This window comes from Phyllopteryx taeniolatus, chromosome 18 (genome assembly GCF_024500385.1).
Source record: "Phyllopteryx taeniolatus isolate TA_2022b chromosome 18, UOR_Ptae_1.2, whole genome shotgun sequence".
Taxonomy (NCBI): domain Eukaryota; kingdom Metazoa; phylum Chordata; class Actinopteri; order Syngnathiformes; family Syngnathidae; genus Phyllopteryx; species Phyllopteryx taeniolatus.
The window spans coordinates 6,033,071-6,048,714 of NC_084519.1; the positions used below are offsets into that span (position 1 = coordinate 6,033,071).

Here is a 15,644-nt window from a genome sequence, read left to right on the forward strand (position 1 = left end):
GTGGAAGAGCGTGTGTGCACTGGTGAGAGAGAAGAAAGACAAGGCACACTCAGCATGGGAAGACTGAGGTGGCACATTCCCATCCTTCATTCCCCATTCTGTTAGGAACCACAATGACAGTATGGGTTTACATAACCTACTGTAGCGGAGCTCCTAAGTGCACGTTTAATTACAAATGGGATTAGAGAGCAACAAACATAATGTGCGGAGTAGCGTAAGAACGGAAATGAACAGATCTTTAAATGCAGTTGAGAGTGTTTTTCTACGGGGTAAACATTTTCAAAAAATCCCCGCCCCAAGTGTCTGATTTGTTTTTCCAACATCTCAGGCAATGATTTGTTCTTCCTCATCTGCCTCTAACATCTAACCACACCGACATTGGTCTTAATTCTGCTTTTTGCTTTCAGGCCCTCAATAAACATGTGTAGTCCAGTTGCCTCAGCCAGCACGGGACGAAGAATGTCAGGTCACCATCAGTCTATCACCAGGTGCTGAGGGCTGGAAACACATTTTGAATGGCAGGCAATTCAAATGTCCTTTCAAGGAGAAGAGAAGGGATATTTTTCTTCACTTCTTCCAGGAAATTTATACAGCTGGCATCCGCAGAGATGGAATTCAATCTACATGTCCTGCAATCACGTAGGATCCTTTCTCTGTACGACCATTATCCCTGCAAATGGTGAGGGGGGAAAGGATTGTAAAAGGAGGATGAAATCATTTCAAGGTAGGCAAAAAAAAAAGAAAGCGTTTCCCCAGCCCCTGTGCAGCACGGTACTACTGGGTGACTCTCCGAACGCGCCTTGAAAAATGTGCGACACGCTTGATAATGTGAACGATAAGAAAGTCATTATTCCGGTCAATTCAACAATTATTCAACAGTGGGAAGCTGATAAGCGTTAAAAGAAAAATGGAACAAAGCTGAGAGTGGAGGGCAGAGAAGAAGGGCCTGTTTTCCATGGAATTAGAAAAACTTAAAAATGCAGGCCCAGCCGTTTTCTAGAAGTGGCACAATTTAAGCATGTTCAAGCTTGAAATAAAATGGGATTAATTTAGCATGCTTCCCCACACAGCAAAAGTGCAAAACAACACGTTTTAGATATGGGTTTTGGCCAAAAGGAATTGGAACCTAACAAAACAGGTATATATTAAAAAGAAACAGCTCCCTAAATATATTTTGAACCAAAATCATTAATATTTTTATATTTGATTATATTAAGAGGTAATGTCCTTACCCCCCCTCTTCATTTTGAAGTGTGGACAAAGCATCCATTCATTCTATCTACTGATTATCCTCACTAGGGTCATGGGTGTGCTGGACCCGATCCCAGCTGACTTTGCGCGAGAGGCAGCGGACACACTGAACTGGTCGCCAGCCAATAGCAGAGCACGTATAGAAAAACAATCATTCAAACTCATATTCACAGTTCACACCGATGGAAAATTTAGGGTCTTCAATTAACCTAGCATGTATATTTTTGGAATGTGGGAGGAAACCGGAGTACCCGGAGAAAACCCACACAGGCCCAGGGAGAACATGCAAACTCCACACAGGAAGGCCGAATCCCAGATTTGAACGCAGAACACCTGAAGAGTAAGGCAGAAGTGCTAACCAGTCGTCAACCGTGCTGCCAAGATAAAAAGCAGTGGAAAGGAAAATAAAATTATTAATAGGCCCCTGTCGCATGCTTGCTCAGTTTTGTGTTGTGGTAAGGTTAAATGACATTAGCTCAAAGTGGGTTTAATGTGGGCGGCACGGTGGCCGACTGGTTAGGGCGTCAGCCTCACAGTCCTGAGGACCCGGGTTCAATCCCCGGCCCCGCCTGTGTGGAGTTTGCATGTTCTCCCCGTGCCTGCGTGGGTTTTCTCCGGGCACTCCGGTTTCCTCCCACATCCCCAAAACATGCATGAATTGGAGACTCTAAATTGCCCGTAGGCATGACTGTGAGTGCGAATGGTTGTTTGTTTCTATGTCCCCTGCGATTGGCTGGCAACCAGTTCAGGGCGTACCCCGCCTCCTGCCCGATGACAGCTGGGATAGGTTCCAGCACGCCCGCGACCCTAGTGAGGAGAAGTGGCTCAGAAAGTGGTGGATGGATGGGTTTAATGTGCCCCTCTGAGAAAACCATTGGCCACCAGGCAAAATTGGTCGAGCACTACCACTCACCACAGGTGCTTTAATTGTGCATCAAAAAATGGGTTTAAAGGCAAAACTGTCAGAGCGATCTTGATCTATAAATAATTTAATATCTTGAGACAATGTGACGCTGGTAATAAAGCAAAACACTGAAAGTAATTGAGACGAATTGACTGCTCAACTGTTTACGGTTTTTATTCCTCAACATTGATCTGCTTCTTCTCCAGCTTGTCCTTGTTTGTACACGCAATCCTACAATTCTATCAAGTGTATGTATTGTCTGTTGTTGACCAGCGAGGTCAGACCTTAAAGTGTGATTATCATTGTCCGATGAGATAAAGATTCCTGCAAAACTGCTTATCACCATTTTTGGTGAAAAAGTAAATGCGGGAGAAGCACAAAGATGGCAGAGAATTGAGAATTGAAACAAAGGTCAGAGAATTGTAGATGAGAAGACAAAAAGAGGGAGGTAATCATTTTCACTTCAGGGATCCTTTCTTGTTTTCCCCAGTTTGACCATTTGTAAAAGATATACTCTAAGACGAACATGAACCCATCCATCCATCCATTTTCTGAGCCGCTTCTCCTCACTAGGGTCTCGGGCGTGCTGGAGCCTATCCCAGCTATCATCGGGCAGGAGGCGGTGTCCACCCTGAACTGGTTGCCAGCCAATCGCAGGGCACATACAAACAAACAACATTCGCACTCACAGTCACACCTACGGGCAATTTAGAGTCCCCAATTAATGCATGTTTTTGGGATGTGGGAGGAAACCGGAGTGCCCGGAGAAAACCCACGCAGGCACGGGGAGAACATGCAAACTCCACACAGGCGGGACCGGGGATTGAAACGCGCTCCTCAGAACTGTGAGGCTGACGCTCTAACCAGTCGGCCACCGTGCCGCCGAACATGAACCCATTTAAGCGATAAGATGAACACTTACAGTAATTATTCGTCAGCCTCTAAAGACTGCCTTAGCCGTCTGCTCGCTTGGTGGATAACGGGCTAATCAGAAGTCGACTGAAAAACCGGCTTCAGTCGTCTTGTTCTATCTCACTCAGGGATGATGGCTTCCTTCAAATGTCAACAGCGGAGCTGAACAAAATGAAAAACTGCTGAAAGGAAAGTGGCTGCAAGGGCATACTCCGATAGACCCATGGTTATAAACCTTGAAATGGCGTTCTTTTATCAAAACAAATTATCAAGCTGCTTTACAGGGGCTGCATCTCATTCTCCTGATCATATATCTGGCTTGAGAGATGGAGACACAAACATTGATGCTTGTAATTATTTAAATGCAAAAGAACCTCAATTTTATAGTTACAGGTCCATATAATCGATGTCAGGTGGGAACCCCGTGCGTCAGCTTAAGTTAGATTTCATGCTACATGTACAGATAAAACAACCAATGAAAACATGTTTCATAACACTATTGTATGTTGGATCAAGACTCTCCACTGGCCAGCAGAAGCCATGGACATATACTTCCATGTCAGAACACAACCCCTCCTCTTAATTAACATAATTGGGTAACTAACTGATGAATGACAAATGGAACTGGGTGGCTAATTTTACCATTGGCATTTGAATTAATTGAAAATATGAAGTTATTGATGTGAGGACATCCTGAGTTTTGTGCTACTGTGTTGTTTTAGCTTGCTATGATGGTTGTGAAAAAGGAAAAGGAATACATTTGTTGGTGGTGTGTTTTGTCATGATACTGTCTGTCATTTAACAGTACTAACACAGTATTGTGTATACTGTAAATAACTTCATAATCCCTTTTTACAACCCCAATTCCAATTAAGTTGGGACGTTGTGTTAAACAAATAAAAACAGAATACAATGATTTGCAAATCATGTTCAACCTATATTTAATTGAATACACCACAAAGTCAAGATATTTAATCTTCAAACTGATAAGCTTTATTGTTTTTAGCAAATAATCATGAACTTGGAATTTTATGGCTGCAACACGTTCCAAAAAAACTGGGACAGGTGGCAAAAAAGACTGAGAAAGTTGAGGAATGCTCATCTAACACCTGTTTGGAACATCCCACATATGAACAGGCTAATTGGGAACAGGTGGGTGCCATGGTTGGGTATAAAAGGAGTTTCCCTGAATTGCTCAGTCATTCACAAGCAAACATGGGGCGAGGTTAACCTCTTTGTGAACAAGTGCGTGAGAAAATAGTCGAACAGTTTAAGGACAATGTTCCTCAACGTACAATTGCAAGGAATTTAGGGATTTCGTCATCTACGGTCCATAATATCATCAAAAGGTTCAGAGAATCTGGAGAAATCACTGCATGTAAGCGGCAAGGCCAAAAACCAACATTGAATGCCCGTGACCTTCGATCCCTCATGCTTTACTGCATCAAAAACCGACATCAATGTGTAAAGGATATCACCACATGGGCTCAGGAACACTTCAGAAAACCAATGTCAGTAAATACAGTTTGGCGCTACATCCGTAAGTGCAACTAGAAACTCTACTATGCAAAGCAAAAGCCATTTATCAACAACACCCAGAAACTAGCTCATCAAAGATGGACTGATGCAAAGTGGAAAAGTGCTCTGTGGTCCGACGAGTCCATATTTCAAATTGTTTTTGGAAATTGTGGACGTCGTGTCCTCCGGGCCAAAGTTCAAAAGCCAGTATCCGTGATGGTGTGGGGCTGTGTTAGTGCCAATGGCATGGGTAATTTACACATCTGTGACGGCACCATTAATCCTCAAAGGTACATACAGGTTTTGGAGAAACATATGCTGCCATCCAAGCAACATCTTTTTCATGGACGCCCGTGCTTATTTCAGCAAGACAACGCCAATCCACGTTCTGCACGTTACAACAGCGTGGCTTCGTAGTAAAAGAGTGTGGGTACGAGACTGGACTGCACCTGTCTCCCATTGAAAATGTTTGGTGCATTATGATGCATAAAATACGACAACGGAGACCCCGGACTGTTGAACAGCTGAAGCTGTACATCAAGCAAGAATGGGAAAGAATTCCACCACCAAAGCTTCAACTATTATTGTCCTCAGTTCCCAAACTTTTATTGAATGTTGTTAAAAGAAAAGGTGATGTAACACAGTGGTAAACATATCCCTATCCCAGCTTTTTTGGAACGTGTGGCAACCATAAAATTCTAAGTTAATGATTATTTGCTAAAAACAATGACGTTTATCAGTTTGAACACTAAATATCTTGTCTTTGTAGTGTATTTTGTCGTGTATATTGTATTCAATTAAATATAGGTTGAACATGATTTGCAAAATCATTGTATTGTGTTTTTATTTTTGTTTAAACACAACGTCCCAACTTCATTGGAATTGGGACTGTAAAAAAACTAGTTAAGAGAACATCCTTAGCATAATCTCCACTCTTAATCTCCTATCCAAATTGTCAAATATCTACAGTATATTTGTCTGACAAAAATGATACCATTCACTCAATGGAAGATGCTATTATTCAAGTACTGTAAGTACTTGTAAATTAAGTCTGCATAAACAAAATTGGATCCCCAACAGTCATATGTTGGGTATTGTCACTAACGTCATCAAAAACTAGTGTATTTAGTGTGCTAGTGTTCGTGTGTTTGCTAATTTGGTCTGTGCTGAGCTTGGTCTACAAAGGTGTGTCCTTTGACACGCCAACCGGTGCACTGTCAAATTGCTGGCAGAATCTCGAGTTAAACTTACGCCTGCTGAGACCACGTCTAACTTTTAGCAAAAGGGAGATTGCTAGTCTAACGCCATTTAGTGCATTTGATCCGGGTGCAGGGAGACAGATACGCGAACTCTGCGACATCCGTGGTGGATGTCATCCATAATTCAGTCATAAATATGTCAACAGTGGGCATCAAACTCTCTGAATCATTGGAGAAATCAATTCATTGAACATTATTTTGTTTTTAATGTATTATTATCATCATCATCATCTTACTGGCTGGCAGTGCGATGGGGACCACACAAAAATACATATTTAATATATTTAATTTGCCAGTGGTGATCAACAGCTCATACTGTATTTAATAAGGATACCTGCTCATATAGTCTGTTGCCACACCAAACGAGCAGTCACATGTGCCACACACAATCAGATCGCTGAAATTATGCATGGTCCTCTTCCGCACAGCGACGTCTCCATGTGAGACTGTGAGTCAGCCACAAGGGAAAGCGAATAAGAGGAGCCTCTTTGATTGGCGGCGAATAAAGTCAGTTTTGTCAACGCCCACTACGGTGCAGAAGTCAGCGTAGCAGATGTGCAGGCCCACAAAATTATCAACACCGGGGTCTAACCCGCTTCCGTGCACCATGCAAGATTTGTGCGATCCACAGAAACAGAGCCCACATCTTGAATGTGCATGTTTTTGCAAGCCTACTGACAACTCTGAACAGGAACCTTGGTAGAGTAACAATGGTGCATTCACATCTTCCAATGGCTATATGGCACACTATTATTTAAATTACAGGCTATTAGGCGAGACGATGGAAGCTCATTTGAGAAATGTGTTGCCTTTCTCACCTTTCAAGTACAACCTTCAAGATGTGAAATTTCATTGGCAGGTTACAAGATTAAGCATAGCAAACTGGCAGGCATCAATAGCTGGTTTCACACCGTCTTCCCGATGAAGAGACCGAAAAAAGTTGCCTTACGGCCAGTGTGAAAAGGGCTAAACCCTGTTATTTGATTGCCTCTCCTCGAAGAACATGGAGCGAAATGTAAAGGTAGTCGCATGGTGTGTGTGCGTGTGTGTTCCTTTTGTATGAGAGCCAGTGTGAATGAAATGTGTAATAGGGGCTGGGAAGGTACAGGTACACGTTCTGTACCTCGGTTTCTGGACCAAGGTTCGGTACACCTTTGATACATTTATTGTACATTAAGAAAACTTTTTTTCTCTCTCTCAAAAGTATCTTTTTATCTTGCTTGTCAGAAAAAAATAAAAAATATATTTTTTTAAATGCATTTTGTAGTGTACTGAATAATAGAACTAATTTCAAGTTACCAGTTAAGGTTGCATGGAATGAAATGGCAAATGCATAGAAAATATACATTTGCAGGCCCGAATGTGGGTTTAAAATCATCTGGAGGAAGGGTAGGTGTGCAGAAAAAGAAAAATAAGCTGACCAAAATTTGAAGTAAAAACATGACAACTTAATTATCTTTACAATTGCAGTCATCCGTGCTGCGGGCAGTTTATCCGGCACTCATCATAAGTGGATGTACTGGCAGTAACAACCTCCCGCTTCCATGTGTGTTCACAATTTCCTGCAGTGAAAGATGATGAGGAAAAGGAAGGTTGCTGACTGATCTTCACTGAAGCCATTTCCAGCCATCAGCTTTGGCCTGCTGTCTTCTGTACTGCTCTCCACCGACAGTTGGAAAACACAGCCACTTACTGTATGTGGGCGGAGACATCTTGTCAGGGAAAAATGCAATATGCATTAGGCACAATCCAATCTGTCTCCAGCGGCTTAGTGTGTCTGTTTGTGTTCACATCCCTTTATATTAGTGTCTGGTTGTGTAATTGTGTGTTATACAAAGATGCAGCAAAAAGACCTAAAAGGGGAGCCTCTCGGTGGGACAGCTCGGTGCGAGGCTGGCAGGCAGGCAGACAGACAAACACACTTCATTACGGCCTGTTTACCTGATTAATTTGAGCTACTTTATCAGCCACACAACACTGTCGGTGACACCCAGAGTCCTAAAAGTTTGCACGCTAATGGGCTCCTCACACAGCACAATGAATGACAGACTAGCTTGCTGAATCAAGACTGAATGTCTTCTCTTGGTGAAGTTAGTGGATGACATTAAATATAACTCCCCATAGCCTTGAATTAATGTCACCACTTATAAGTTAAACTCAAGTACAACGTGAATATTGTCTTCTACTCAAGATGTCCTGATGGGGAATAACATTTGGGTAACCTTTTCATGTAATAATCAAAATGAGTTAAGCCTCCAGTAGTTTTCCAAAGACAAGAGAAAGGGCAAAGCATTAACTTGAAACATTATGATCATGGGAAATTATCTCTTTTTCCCACTTTTTTTAGACTCAGTGCTGGCTATTTCAAAAGTGCTTTTTAACGTAATAAAAAGGTGGTAGATTCAAGCCAATTAGAGTATTCCAAGAAGATATTACAGTAATAATAACCGTTGTTCCATAAAGGTGACAACAATAGTTGCAATAAAAAAACATTTTCAATTCCACAAGAGCAACATTGTTCTGGGGGCGATCCTGTTGGAGTGTAATATTTGGGCCTGAAACCATGGTGCTACAGTCATACATTGCTTTATTTTGAGCAAGCAGCTTCTTTTATGATGTTCCATGTGTGCCTGTTGGGGCTTCTCACAGACAAAGTCTTATTTGAATTCACATCGTTGGAAGTGTGGTTTTGGCAAGCCTATGCTCCCAGTCACTACGCAGATGAGAGGGTCTGTCAGGGTCAGGGCTTCGGTATCACCCACCTGCATAGGGGCACTGGTACTGCCAAGCAGCTAAAAGCACACACAGACGAGCGTATCTCTTTATACCAGTGCTGTCCATTGTGCTGTATCATTTTCAGGAGCAAAAGAAAACAGTTTTACGGAGCATTTAAGAAAATAGAAATAAAGAAACAGCAACATAAACCTCTTATTAGATAGCCATCATTGATTGTTGTACATGTACTGTATGTTTAAGGAAACGTTTCAGGAATGTCCGTGTCCATACAGTATAGAGATATTAATGCAATTATGAAATATACTTTGTTGGTGTTAAGTGCTGAACGGTGGACAACTGGTTAGCACATTCGCCTCACAGTTTCAAGGTTTGGCGTTCAAGTCCAGGCTCCGGCCTTCCTGTGTGGAGTCGCATGTTCTTTTTGTGCTTGTGTGGGTAACTCCGCCTTCCTCCCATTTTCAAAAACATGCATGTTAGATTTATTAAAGGCACTGTGTGGTGGTTGTGTGTCAATATGTCCCTTGGCTGGCGACCAGTCCTGGCTAAACCCCGCCTCTTGTCCTCAAAGTCAGTTGGGATAGGCTCCAGCTCACCACTGACCCTAATAAGGATAAGCAGTATGTTCTAGAAAATGGAAGGATCATTGTTGAGGTACAGTGGTACACAATTTTAACAATCCATGCAGGAAAACAATGATAAAGTCATTATGTTAAAAAGTCAAAATATTCATAAAGGGATCTCACAAGCAACATTTTTTTATTCATGTAACTTAAGAGTGCTGACATAATGCGTATTCCCTCAATGTGCTCTTGTCAGGGTTTGGTAGGAGAAAGCCCAAATCAATTTTAATAAAATAACAAATTCAATAGAATACATTTAATTTATCAGGACTGCATCAGTTTTATTTTCTTGCACTTTTTCAGCTGACAATTATCCAGCAACACGAGCGTCACTGCAGTGCACTGACTGTTTATATCTATTACGCAAAAGCAGTCGCTGGTGACACTACATCTGTTCCTCTGCCACCACAGCACACCTCTGATCACCGTTGCCGTCTGGTCTCATCGGGTGGGTTAAAGCAGACAAGACATGCCAAGCAGAGATGTGTGTGTGTGTGTGTGTGTGTGTGTGTGTGAGTAGGTGAGTGTGTGTGTGTGTGTGTGCGCGTGTGTATGCATGCATGTGTGTATTTGCGTGCGTGAGAGAAAGAGTGCGAGAGAGAAAATATGCAGCAACATTGGAGTAAAGTTTTTCACTATTTTTACTGGCACATAGGGGGGAAAAAAAAATAGATGACAGAGAAAAGAGATGAGAATCCTATCGAGCAGGTATGACATGCAGGTGCAGAAAAGAGCATCTGCTATTTGTTGCATAGAATCTCTTGAAAAGAGAAAACATAAAATATCTGCCACATTTTGTTCACTAGATTATTGCGCTGGACAAAATATTATAAGGCAAGAGTTAATTTTATAACTTTGTAACACGGACCTTTCTCCCCGCCGAAGACGCCACATCCTGGGACCCGAGATTAGAAACTGAAATTAACAGAGCGTAAATCAGACTGAGATTAACATTAGTCTTCTCCCTTACTAACATAACGTTCGCCCTGTGGAGCGTTTCTGTTAATTATGAGTACTGTCGAACGAAAGTTCATGAACTGATTGATATTTTGGGTGATCGGAAACTGAATTTAGTACATTTCTGCCTGATGAATGTTATTGAGAACGTGCTCATTCTGGCATCTCTGAGCAGTTTTCTGAACTAAAATTCATTTTCACACACTAAACAAACTCTGTTTATTGAGCTCAGCTCACAAGTATCCGGCGTAACATAACAGTGGCCTCTTTAGCACGTTATCCCTGTGCCCCTACTCTCCTGAAATGACTAATCAACCCATGCTTAATCCAAATATTCTATTCATTTGGCTCAAGCGTAAATCCATTAGTAGCACCTGGAAAGTGAGGCATAAAAATGACATAATAGAAAGGTGACTGTTGTGATACTGTTTTGGAAGCTATATTAGTGTAGCAACAGAACTAACCCAATCCCCCACACATTTGGTGGACATTTTTAAATCACACTACGACATAACGTTGTATCGCACAGCTCTAGCTCCAAATATAAGAGGAGAAATTACACAGAGCAGCGTGCTTTTGATGAATGCAAATAATCAATCTGTGGCGTTTCAGGCACTTTTTGCTACGTGAAAGTGAAGAATTTCATTGCGGCAAAATGCACTGAAGCAGCTTCTAAGTAGTTTGTTTTGGGAAAATCAGCAGCTGTGAATGTAAATGATTTTTGACCACAGTTCTGATTGGATGACCAAGGGCAAAGGCAGCCAATATTTGCAAGAGGCAATTAAATCTTGCTTGAGTTAAGGTAATACCAGGGATGATTAAATATGCCTATGTTTTCTGCGTATTTTAATACAGGCTAAATTAGAAAGAATGTATCAAATTTGGACTAACCAGCTACTTTTAGGATAGAGACTTGTGAGCTACTGTACATGCAATTATTGAGCTGAGCGAAAAGTAAGCTACAACTGCTTGTGAGCTGAAATGAAAAAGTCTGATTTCAATCTTATCCCAAATGGCTTCAAAAAGAAACATTGTCTGCTACTCAAGAGGGTTAAGGTTAGGGTACTCTGTAAAGTAAGGTATTTTTCTACTTTATGTCTTCCCTTTTCAGAACGGTTTTCCTTTTTTAAACCTGTCCTGTTCAGCTGCATTGCCTTGCAGAATGGTGACTCTGTCTACCTTTGTGCTGGAACAGTTTTGCTGTGCATCAGCGAGTCCGTCCAACAGGGGATCCAACCAGGGGGACGCCACCGACCACTCAGGACCCAGGGAGGTCCCGAGCCCGACCGAAGTCCCAGTCCCAAAGGGAGGGGCACGGGCATCGGAACACCACTCCCCACGCCCTCCCCCACCCAGCAAAAAATAAAAACTAGCCAAAACCCCAGGTGAATATTTGAAAATATCATATTATCATGGGGAACCAAGGTCTGGGGAAGAAAAAAAATCATAAAGAATATCACAATGCTCACCAAGCTGTAATAAAGTAACTAAACAAAAGTAGTTCACGACATTTGCCTCAATTGCTTCAAGACTCAATTACTCAACAAGCAGTTGTGCAAAACCGACATAATTCTCAACAACCAAATAGTTGATAAATTCATTAGTATGTCCAACCCTAGTGTAGACAACCAAGATGAAGTCCACTTTACAGTGGAATTTCTCAACCTACAAGTGAAGAATAACAGGTTTATCAAACAATTCACCTTTAGTATCTCATAAATCTAAAATCTTCAAAATTGACGGAAATGCCTTTGTTGAGCACTCAATTACCATTATAAAAAGAAACAATGAAGATGTTCTCTCATTTCTGTGTATCTCAATGGGATACATGTTTTTCATGTTCAGAAGTAGCTCACTTGTTACTTTATTGACAAATGCATGTAAGAAAATAGAGCTCGACATAAAAAGGCAAATAAGAACAAAAACCACCAAAGGGTTACCTATGAAATGTAATGAAAAATCCTTGAAACACTTTCTGAGATAGATCCCTAATTTCTATCATGCGGCCTTTCCCGTGCCTAGTTGTAACAAGTTCATTTCTCAGTGGTGCTGTATAATATAGTACAGATCAATTGCACTCTGTGGTTGTTTCAGCATGGCCCGGAGGAGATCTCAGGATCTCTTAAAAAGCATGGAGGGGTAGCAAAACAGGACAGCGTGACTAATAAATTCCCTTCTGTTCAAAAATGTTGCACATTCAATTAAAAAAAAAAATCTAAATAAAAACAAATCTATTTTCTTAAACAGAACACGCTATATGTCACATTCTAATGGCAAGTTCTTAGAGATTATTATTGATTTAGCAATTATTTAGACATTGTGTCATTCGCAGATGCCGTTTATGTGTTCATTCAATTATATTGAATTACTGTAGATCAAAAATAGGGCTTGCGGATGGACAACAACATTTCAATAAAAAAAATGTATGTTATTTCCATAAGATATTGATAACACAACTGTTCAAGAAAATGATTTTTTTTTTTTTCTATTTTAAAAACAGGAGAGCACTGACACAGAGGTTATTCCTCACTGCTGTGTAAAGGAGAAACCAGCAAAACCAAAGGTCTTAATTTTTTTGTTTAGTCTTATTCATCACCCCTCACACACTTTGGGCAGTAACGGATAAAATACAGTTGCTGACACAAGCAGCTGAGGTGAGGTAATGCCACAGGGAGACTGGTCTCAATCTGAGACACCTTTTGTAATGAGCCACTGTGCTTTTGCACATGTGACGTGAATGAGGACTGACTCCTGGGAAGACCCAATGTCCAGTCGATGATTTGCTGAAACCCCAAGAAGAAGTGTAGAAAAGAGCTTAACCGATGCACGTTCTTGGGGGGATTATATACATTAATTTAGTACACGCAATGTAATTTATCAAACCTAAGAGGAATTGTGATGACCGATTTTGCATCTTAATATAGGACGCCTGAAAGGAAGGTGCAAAACGGCACCGCTGTGCGTAACCATAACAAAGAGGCGCTCTTCCACTCGTGGAAAATTTTTTGAAATGCCAAAAATAATTGTGAAATATCGTCTATTCAGTAATGCAATTTTGGAGCTTCTGAATGGTCTAAACGAAACTTATTAAACATAAGGCCCAAGGGCCAAATCCGGCCCACCATATCATTTGATGTGCATCAGCTTCATGTTTCTTAATAAAATCTGTTCCAACATTGCAAATTGTCTTCAGGCTTGATAGTTGTGATATTTCAAGCATTTTTTTTTTTTTTTTTTGTTAACAAACCACTTAAACAAACAAAAAAAATTAAACAATAGTTGAAAAAAAAATTGTTTTCCTCTTGTTCACCTTGCTGCCTAACTTCATAAAGTTTTGAAAACCTATCCACACAGCTCAGTGTGTGTGATATATCAAGTGAAATGGAACAACAGAGGACTTATAAAGGCAGCCTTTGCAGTTAGCGGTAGTTTAAGCCCTCCCCTCACTGACACACACCCATGCCTCCCACCTTATTATACAATGATGCGCCGCTAACTCTGGAAAAGGTTGGGTCTCAAAATCATATGCTCGACATTGTGAGTCACAATAGTGGCTGACATGCATGTGAGATGGTTTTGACTCACCAGCATGTCTCTGTAGACACACCCCCATGGGATTTAGTTGCTTGTTGTATGGGTGGCCACTCCCTTATCACTATACACAACGCTTATGACTTAGTGAACTTCCTGGACTGTCCTATCACTTGCACTCAGTTTCTACAGGTGAGATGTACCCACTCCCACCACACGCTGGTGGCACTGCCTGGCTCACTACCCCTGCCCTGTCCTGTCTTATCTATGCCTATCCAGTTTTCATTACATTTTGTAAGACTACCGGTACTTTCCCAGTCCTCATAAATAGAAGCAGACTTTCATGTAACGTTTTTTGTAATCATATAGTTTCTTACTGCTCTTGTTCTGGCTTTACTTATGTTTTTCGCTGTTCTTTCTCTTCTCAGCGTCTGTCTGACTGCATTTTCCAATAAATATCAATCAGAATATAAATAACCACAGAGGGAGTACATCAAACATCGCTGTTTCGCAGAAAAACTGTTCTAGCGTAAAATGGTATACAGAGCCTCCATTTTGCATGACCAAGTAGCCGAACAGTACAGGTTAAAAAATATAAATAAAAAATTGGCCTACAGTCACACACTTCTTCTACTTTTTGGGATTTCTCAAAAGATGTATTTAATATGAATATTGATAGGTTACTATGTTCAATTGTTTTTCTTGTCATACCTTCTGTTACAACTATTTCACCCAGTAAGGGCAAACTACCAACATTTTAGAACAATATACCATACATCTGACTATGCAAAGTAAAAATCCAAATGCTCAACACAATGAAGCTACAGTATGTACTACAACACAAGGGTCATCACCGTAGGGCAGCAACCTATGTGTGGGAGGAAGAAAACAGACAGAGGAAAGCAGTGAAGATGGCTGGGAACTGACACTGAGCTTAAGGGACATGACTCAATGTTTTTTTTTTTTCTGTGGGTGGAAGGTCAGTGAAAAGCTTTGGCTTGGTTTTATTGTTCTTATCAGCTTTTTATCTTTACAAAGCTATCATACAAAACTACTATTTTAGAGTAGTACCCGAAGAGCAGGCATCAAGGCGCCTTCTCCTTTTGCACAGAATCCAGCAAAGCAGGATATTACTACAATGGTGTGCACTCATACACAAGAAATCAGAACAGATCAGATAGTTAGATGCGTGAAGTCATGCTACCTTCTGGTGTGATGTATAAATTACTTGTGTTGGGACTCCATTTCCCATTATCTTTATGATCCCTGTACGTTGGCATTTCGGCATTCCCAACACAAAAATGGCATTCAGAAAGTAGAATATTGCCGGGACACATTCCATGTCAGTGAAATTTATACCGAACAGCAACCTGCAAAAAAAGTGGAGAACTGCCTACTTGTGGAGGCAGCGTAAAAGCTAGACTGCTGCTCTTCCAGGCTATGTGTGCAGACAGAATGAAACATCTGAATGTAATAATAACTGGAAATTAGAAGAAAGGTTCAACTTGACTACACATATGCAATCTCCAAGCTCCAGCTTAGTTCCTTCGTAAATGTTAGAACTCGGTCACATTTCTGTAAAATTAACTTTTGGCAATGACTATGTAGTTTGAATATGCATTTTATGTTCTTAAGAACATAAACACAAGATGTTCTGAGCAACACTACGGCTGATCATTATCACTCATCAAAATGTTCAATGTTATATACACATCGTAACCACAACTCATAACTAAAATCTGTGGAAGATAACAATAAAGACAAAAGCTATTTCAACAGCAGTCTCAGATAACACACTCGTAAAGCTGCACCTTCTAATAAAACGTTAATGCATCCAAGCTCTTAAAACAGAGACAAGCCCATTTCACAAGAAAACAAGTTCACTTCAAACAAACTTGCAGCCCAAAACTGAAAAGCTTTCCATTGCCAGTTGGTAGAAACAAAAAAATCTGAGTA

General features: G+C 40.9%; 1 protein-coding gene across 13 annotated transcripts in view; it reads right to left on the reverse strand.

Annotated features, from left to right (window-relative positions):
* The window catches only part of nrxn3b (neurexin 3b), a 290,616-nt gene that overhangs the window by 184,218 nt on the left and 90,754 nt on the right, over positions 1-15,644 (reverse strand). The window lies entirely within an intron of this gene.